Source organism: Ascaphus truei, chromosome 10 (genome assembly GCF_040206685.1).
Source record: "Ascaphus truei isolate aAscTru1 chromosome 10, aAscTru1.hap1, whole genome shotgun sequence".
NCBI classification, from domain to species: Eukaryota; Metazoa; Chordata; class Amphibia; order Anura; family Ascaphidae; genus Ascaphus; species Ascaphus truei.
In genome coordinates, this window is record NC_134492.1 from 43005892 (window position 1) to 43014424 (window position 8533).

Consider the following 8533-nt stretch of genomic DNA (forward strand, 5'->3'; position numbering starts at 1 on the left):
TTGTTCCTTTTCTGAGATCTAGGCCCTGAATATCAGAGATTGCCATAGAAAACATAGAGGTTAACAAATACAAAATTATCAGCAATAACTACAGGATTTTGTTTTTTTAAAGGGTTTCCAACTTTATTGTCTCAGAATAAGTTACAGGCAAATAGAAGTATAATGAATTGCATGTACTTTGTCTTATTTCATTGTGATCACATCATTCATTTTCAGATTCTTCAGTAGTTCACTGTTGCAGAGAAATGAAATTGTGATTAGAAAATTAAAGATGCCCACACTGCAATTGCTGAGGTTACGCACTGCTGCAATGAAGTCTGCGGCACAACTTTCCTTAACTTGTTAGTGATTGGTATTTAAAGGCTCTGACTTACTGCCAAAGACAACATGTATTGCAACACATGACTCTCAAACACTAGGAGCAGCTGCTAGCCAATTATCTCTGCTCCTTCCTTCTAGCACAGCAAGTCATTTGAGAGGCGACAGAAAGGGAATAAAATGGTGCCCTACCGGCTTAGCTGGTTGTGCAACCCCGTGAGGGGAGAGGGGAGGAGGAGGGGGAGGGGGAGAGGGGAGGAGGAGGGGGAGGAGTAGGGGGAGTAGGGGGAGGAGGGGGAGGAGGGGGAGGAGGGGGGGAGGAGGGGGGGAGGAGGGAAGAGGGGGGGAGGAAAAGGGGAGGGAGGGGAGGAGGAGGGGAGGGGGGGGAAGGGGGAGGAGGGGGGAAGGGGGAGGAGGGGGGAGGGGGGAGGAGGGGGGAGGGGGGGAGGGGGAGGGGGGAGGGGGGGAGGGGGGAGGGGGGAGGAAGGGGAGAGGAGGAGGGGGGAAGGGGGGAGGGGAGGGGAGGAGGGGGGAGGGGGGGATGGGGGGAGGGGGGAGGGGGGGGAGGAGGGGGGAGGGGGGAGGGGGGGGAGGAGGAGGGGGGAGGAGGGGGGAGGAGGAGGGGGGAGGAGGGGGGAGGAGAGGGCGGAGGGGAGAGGGGGGGGAGAGGGGGGAGGGGAGAGGGGGGAGGGAAGGGGGGAGGGAAGAGGGGAGGGGGGGCGGGGGTAGTAGTCATGATTATGCAATGCAAAGGACTTAAGGATTTCACATCTTAACACCAGAACAATGTCTGCTTAACTCAGGGATTCTGTTTTTTGGAGTTTATTTATTTTCCCAGTGTTTATATTTTAGCACAAAATCTCTTGTCGGTGTTAACAATGAAAATAAATTGATACATTTACATTTGGAGTTTATCGTTGTACTTTGTTTTTGTTTATATACTCCCCTTGTGTTGTGTTTGTCTCCTACCTGTGGCTGGGCTGCTACTAGAGGTGGGATTCAATAGGAAACGATGCCTCGTTTATTTTAAGCGCTTTTAATCAGAAGTGCAAGATGATTAGTCGTGGTGTTTTTCTCATGTTTTTTTAGTTAAAACCTAAAACCAGAATACCTTTTTTTTAAAATAATAATTGTATGTGTGTTTGGGGTAAAGTGGTATGACTCTAAATCCTGGTGTAGTACTCCCAATGCCTGTGTTAACCCTTCCTTCTGTGAAAGGCACAGTCACTAAGGCCGAGATCCCCAAGAGAATGGGAGGAAAGGCATGCTAAAGCTGAGCACCCTTTTGTGGATCTCGGCCAAAGAGCTTCACTTCAGTTCAGGCCTCACTGAATAAGTGAGTGTGTTGCACGCTTGATGCATTGGGCTAACAAGCTAAGTTCGCTGACTTATAACATTATTTGTACAGCTTACATTTTCCCCATGTAAACATTTGCGCAATTCAATACAACATACAGTATGTACTCTTAAATACTGAATACAATATGTATTTATGTGTAGAAAAATGAAAGTGATATATCCACACTATATACTTCAGTCCACAGTGGCAGCTTCCAACATCTTGGATCTTAGTTCCGTATTTGCACAACTAAACTGACCCAATATAAAGATATATTTTGTGTACTATACGTAGCAATAATTAAGATTGTGTAATAAATTATTTTAACTAAAATGTATAGTGTTAACTAAAAACACTGCAGTAGATATAGCATCATTTACTTTAGCCTGGGTCTCGCATATTGCGTCTGAGTCCCCCAATATTTTTCAGCTGCTCGCAGCTAACTCGCGAGTGCGTTGCGGCCGGGAAGACCTTCAGCGTTGGTAGTTGATAGTTGATAGAAATGATAGTTGATAGATAGTTGATAGTTGATAGAAATGATAGTTGATAGATAGTTGATAGATAGTTGATAGTTGATAGATAGTTGATAGTTGGTAGTTGATAGAAATGATAGTTGATAGTTGATAGTTGATAGAAATCATAGTTGATAGATAGTTGATAGTTGATAGAAATGATAGTTGGCACTGGTGGGCTAGTGTGTCTTCAAAACTAAATGCAATGAAACCCGCGCCTTATTCCCGTTCATTTCGTAAGATATAAAATTATATCCCATATATTTAAATGTATTTAAATCCAACCCACCTCCTATTCCCCTAAAAACTTCAGATGACCCAAAGGGGCCTATTCTAGCAGGTTTGATACATTTGCTGCTATCTCGAATGGTTTGGCATGACCCCAAAAAACTGTTTGTCATGTTGTGTTATGACGGTATTCAGAAAGAATCTGAAACCATCTCAATACCGTTCGGCATAGCAGCAATGTGATCTCAGTTTTTTTCTAAGTTCTCCCCCTGCGAACTTCTCGCAATCTGAGCTGCACAGAGAGGGTCGCATCTCCCTGCACAGAGAGGGCCGCCTCTCCCTGCACAGCTCTTATAGGCGATCTCCCTGCACAGAGAGGGCCGCCTCTCCCTGCACAGCTCTCACAGGCGATCTACCTGCACAGAGAGGGCCGCCTCTCCCTGAAAAGCTCTTACAGGAGATCTCCCTGCACAGAGAGGGCCGCCTCTCCCTGCACAGATCTTATAGGCGATCTCCCTGCACAGAGAGGGCCGCTTCTCCCTGCACAGCTCTTATAGGCGATCTCCCTGCACAGAGAGGGCCGCCTCTCCCTGCACAGCTCTTACAGGCGATCTCCCTGCACAGAGAGGGCCGCCTCTCCCTGCACAGCTCTTACAGGCGATCTACCTGCACAGAGAGGGCCACCTCTCCCTGAAAAGCTCTTACAGGAGATCTCCCTGCACAGAGAGGGCCGCCTCTCCCTGCACAGCTCTTATAGGCGATCTCCCTGCACAGAGAGGGCCGCTTCTCCCTGCACAGCTCTTATAGGCGATCTCCCTGCACAGAGAGGGCCGCCTCTCCCTGCACAGCTCATGCAGGCGATCTCCCTGCACAGAGAGGGCCGCCTCTCCCTGCACAGCTCTCACAGGCAATCGCACTATTTTTATATAAATTTGAATACTAGTGTGCGAAAGCAGGGAGTCTCCGGAGCTGAACCGCATTCATTTCAGGTCCGGGGACCCCATGCTTCCCTAGATACAGCCCCGTGGGGTGCCGGTATCTCCTATGCATTTAAATGTCCTGGTTATGTGACGTGGCAGATTTAAACTTTGCATGTGGATACTGGCACCCCATACTGGGGCCTGTAACTCAGGAAGCAGGAGGTCCCCAAGGATGAAATCAATGTGGTTCAGCTCAGGAGATCCCCTGCTCTGCTATGGCAATGAAGGGGTTAACGGCTCCCGCTACCCACCCGAGAGGCCTAACCACCCACCCTTGGGGCAACTACCCCTTTCACCCAATCCCTCTACACCCAATCCCTCTACACCCAATAAACGCAAAAACCCTACTATCCACCTAACCACCTAACCTCCAAGGTAATGAAGGGGTTAACTCCTCCCGCTACCCTCCCGCAAGGCCTAAACACCCACCATGGGCCAAATACAGCTGAAACCCGTTATAACACGGTCCTTGGGGTCCACAACTGCGAGACTGCGTTAAAATTTCACCGGCATCTAGCTCTCTCTCCTCATTGCACGTCAGCGCTCTCCTCTCTTCATAGGGCTGTGCCCACGTGCTCTCCTCTCTCCACATGCGCTGTACTCTGTGGCGATGTGTTGTAGAGGATATTTATAGGGTATAGAGGATATGTGTTGTAGAGGATAGGTCCTGAGTTCGATCCCCCCATTTGTTTTATACAAAATGGATTAATGTTCAATTTGTATGTGTCCGGTAGTCAATAAAGTATTGACTTGAATGTTTAGCACGTGACGGGAGAGCAGAGAGATGAGCACGTGGACAGCTGGAGAGAGGAGAGCAGTACGTGTACACAGCCCTATGAAGTGAGGAGAGAGATCTATATGCCGGTAAGGCGGCTGATTCAAATCGGGAGCCATGCACAGACAGCATTATAAGCGGATTCGCGTTGTAGCGGATCGCGCTATAACGGGGTTGAGCTGTACCACCTTCACCCACCCCCGTTACCCACAATAAACCTGGCACTGGTAGTTATCCCCTTCATTGCCTTAGCGGTTAGCCGCTAAGGTAATGAAGATGTCTGTAAATGTATTTTTATTGCATTGAATTGGTCTCCGGTGCTGGTATTAATGTGTATCCGCTCCGGAGACTCCTGGCATCAATCGATGCAGGAAAAATTCTTTTTTTTTCTAACTTCCACTCTCAAATCCCATCCTGCCACCCTTGGGTCGGCGATATGAGACCTTTGATAAGCTCGTTATTTCAGAGCCTTGATGAGATTCGAGGCTACTAGAATAGCGGGATTTTATCAAAATGGTGCTATTTTTCTTTTTGAAGCTCCCGCTTGGTGTGTAAACTCTCTGGAAAATGCAGTCCCGTACGGGTTTGGCAAGTCTTCGAGGCTTTCTGAATAGCAAACTTGCCAGATCGTACAAGGAGTGCCAAAAAACCTCGAGTTGGTTATCAAAGTTTATAGAATAGGCCCCATAGCATCTTAAATTGATATCATATCATAAACTAATGAAGTTTATGCCACAAAAGACCGTGCTGAATTTCACCAGAAAAAGGAGGAAAATAATTGAGACACAGATACATCTCATTATAATATTTACATCATTAGAAGTCTCCCCAACTTATCCGATTGATGCTCCCCAAAATCTCAAGCTTACACAGGATAAAAATGCACAACATACTTTTGTACTTTAATACATGGATACAAAAGATAGTCAGTATGAAAATGCCTGTTTTAGTGCTAATCCTTCACACATGACCAATTAATCTAATCTAATCTCTTCGAATAGTCTCCCTATAGTTAGACCTGCGCTTCACTACACTTGACCAAACGAATCGTTACATAAACAAGAAACGTGTGGCTGAGGAGAGCAACATAAATACATACAGTATGGAAAATAAATGTGAATGGCAGCATTACCACAGTGAAAATAAGCTGCCAGCACATCTTGACATGAGTCTTGTCTTTGAGTTGATCGGGGGTTTGCAACCAAGAAAACAGAAAAATATACACACAGATTCACATAAATAGCCATAGGTCTGGTGCATGCTCAGCGAGCGCCAAGGTTTCTGCAGGATATCCACTCACCTTGGCCCTCTTCCTCCTGCTTTGGGAATTTGGCACACCGAAACGTATTTCTGATTAAGGCAATTGAATTAACTGATGCTTTAGGCTATAAACAATAAAATGTAATAACAGCACTGTAAAAAAAAAAAACTTAACAGTGGGTGGGCCAGCTGGTGTTGTAAATATTCTCCGGCCCATGCAAAGAAGTTCTGTAAATGAAGAGGCTGATGCCCCCCCTGGGGATCCGGTGGACTTTTATTTTTTTTAACTTCATTTCTAAGGCGGAGGCAGTGGAATTTTCCACTGTGGTTGGAAGTGGAGGTCTTCATTCTGAACTTAGGTTAAATGCAAATGTTCTGATAGCAGGAAAATCACCATATGGCTTACTCCACAAAAAAACTCTCTGTTTGTGTTCAGGTGTTTTCCAGTGTTGCACCAGAATTATTACTGGTTGTAAATACAGGGATATTTTGATATTAATCATTTGGTGCCAAACAAGAATTACGTTGAGAACCGATCAAATGTATGTGAAAAGGTATTTACCTACGGGTTATACATGGTTAATCAGCAACGGCTTTAAGCGTTTGGTTTTGCTTCTCTTCGCCTGTTCAGCCCTTGCCTGAAATATATTTGATTATACAGGATGTCCACACTAAAAGAGGCACCGACATGTTGAAAGTAAGTATACACGATCTGTGCTTCTTTAGTGTGGACGCCCAGTATAAGGCACCATACCACACGGCACAGTACACATAGCTTTATTCAAAACATAGCAAAGTAGCAAATATGCTATTATACAATGAAATAGGTAAGTACTTTCTGTTTGGAGTCACGTTATTATACTGTAATTAAGAGACTGGAACTTACTGTAACAGTTTCAGTGGCCCATGACGTACCTTGACTTTCATGAGGGATGACACACTAGAGGCCCTATGACATACAGGCTACATCATGCTATAAATGCTTGTTTTTCAGGGAGAGTTTGCACCCACTGCTCCCATGTGGAGGTAAACACGATCGGGTCGGAAGTGGAGTATCCTCCTGAGCCTGCCCACGACTACACGGTAACTACACCAAACGATCACACTGTTTAGATCCACAAGACTGTGGCCCTCAGGTGACGCTCGTCTGCCAGCATTCAAAGGGTAAAAGCGTAACCGTTTGACATAGAGGGAATTTAATTTACCTGCAGTGGCCCTGATCACACCGTGCTTGCATATTCACTGCCATTAACTTGAATGGCAGATAGTGCTGCATGGCAGCTACAGTATCTATGAATCTTTCCCATAGTTCTTTTTAAACATTGACAGACATAAGCTCTTCAAAAATGGGATCATTTGCTTTTCTATTCACAAAATAATCAGAAATCAGATTATGATGTTAACGGTAGAAATGTGCAAAATATTTACACACATTCACAGAACTTGTGAATATTTGACTTTCGTCGATCGTGAAAAGTTTGCGAAATTAACAAAGTACATAAAGATTAATTATAATCCTTTCTCCTTTCTCTCACGCAAACAGTAAAAACACAAAACTAAATAAACTGGTGACTATGCAAAATCGACACTTTAAGTTGGCAAAAATGCAAACCCCCCCAAGACTAAAAATTTTAGTAAAAACATTTGTCAACGTGAAAATCTTCAACATTTTGCAAACTTCTTTTGCGAACTGATCTTTTAAACATCTCTATTTCAAAGGAAAACTGCCATATAATTTGCTTAAAAAATATTTAATGCTCTCCCTAAAAAATATTTTCTTAATGCATCAAAACGTGCTAAATCCTATATGGTTTTTTTTTTTAAATAAATTAGTTCTGTAGTATTAGTTAATGCTGTCTGCATTTTTGTATTAACTCCCAATGCCATTTATAATGATTTTTTACTGTACGGATGGATCATCCTATGGTTGCCATAACAACCATTTAGAAAGTCATATCCATTCCATTGCAAAACGCGTTGAATGGACATTTGCACAAGGACGGCAACAGACAAAGAGCGGAGACAGAGACCAGCACCACAAAATGAGTGCACAAGATCACCACCCGGCAGATACATCTCCCTCTGACCAATTAGGCCCCATCTTGTAACTTCACTCACTCAGATAGGTTTTATACTCCCCAATGTACCAACATTGCCGCAGCTCCCAAAAAGGGAGTGTATGACTGAGCTCCCAGGCCACTTCCTCCTCACTTTATGGCCTCTGCAGCCCTGACTCTCCTCCACTCCCCCACTACCCACCCCTCTGCCTCTATGTTCATACAGTAAACCAATTCCTGCCACCCTAATGCGCCAGAGGAAAGGGACCAACTAACAGGCCCAGGGATCACAACTCTAATGATGGGAGAAATTGAGGGCCATGGCTACCAAAGCAGTGAGAAGGGGGAGAGGGCTGTTGGGTACTGTGGTCATTCCCTCATTCCATCCTCCCAAACGCCCATGATCTCCCCTACCCTCACCACATCCTAAACCTTTTAAAGTCCCTCCAAAGTCACCTTCCTCACTGATCCAATTGCCTCCACTATCCCCACTGTCAGACCCATCACCATGCAACCGACAAGATTAAATCCAGAGACCTGACCCAAATCCCTATTCACCAAGCAAGCAAGCGCTCAATGCACCTAACCCATAACCTGACCATAATGTTCCCACCACTGCCCACCACAAAGACATATTAACAATTGCTCCATGCCCATCAATTGAAATGTTCCATATATAACCCCACATTGGTTTACTAACTAATGTACAGTGCCCCGGAAAACAGTGCTATTTAAATGTTGTTAGAAATAATGAAATAATTCCTATATGTTTATGTCAGGGCTCTCTTTTTCTCCCTGAAAGGAGCTTCCACATATTGATGAGTTCAAGGCACTAAAGTGTTTATATACAGACTTACATTTACACAATTATTTTGCAGGGTATCAGAGAAGGGTCTCAATAACACATTAAGATTATAATTTTACAGGCCCTTGGACCAATGATAACAACAAAAAAGAGTAATTTACTGCGTAGTGTCACTGTGTAATTTTGATAGACATAATTCCCTTTTTACCCTGATAAAACCTTTCTTAAAATTGCCGCCCGTGAAAGCTTTCTAAGAATT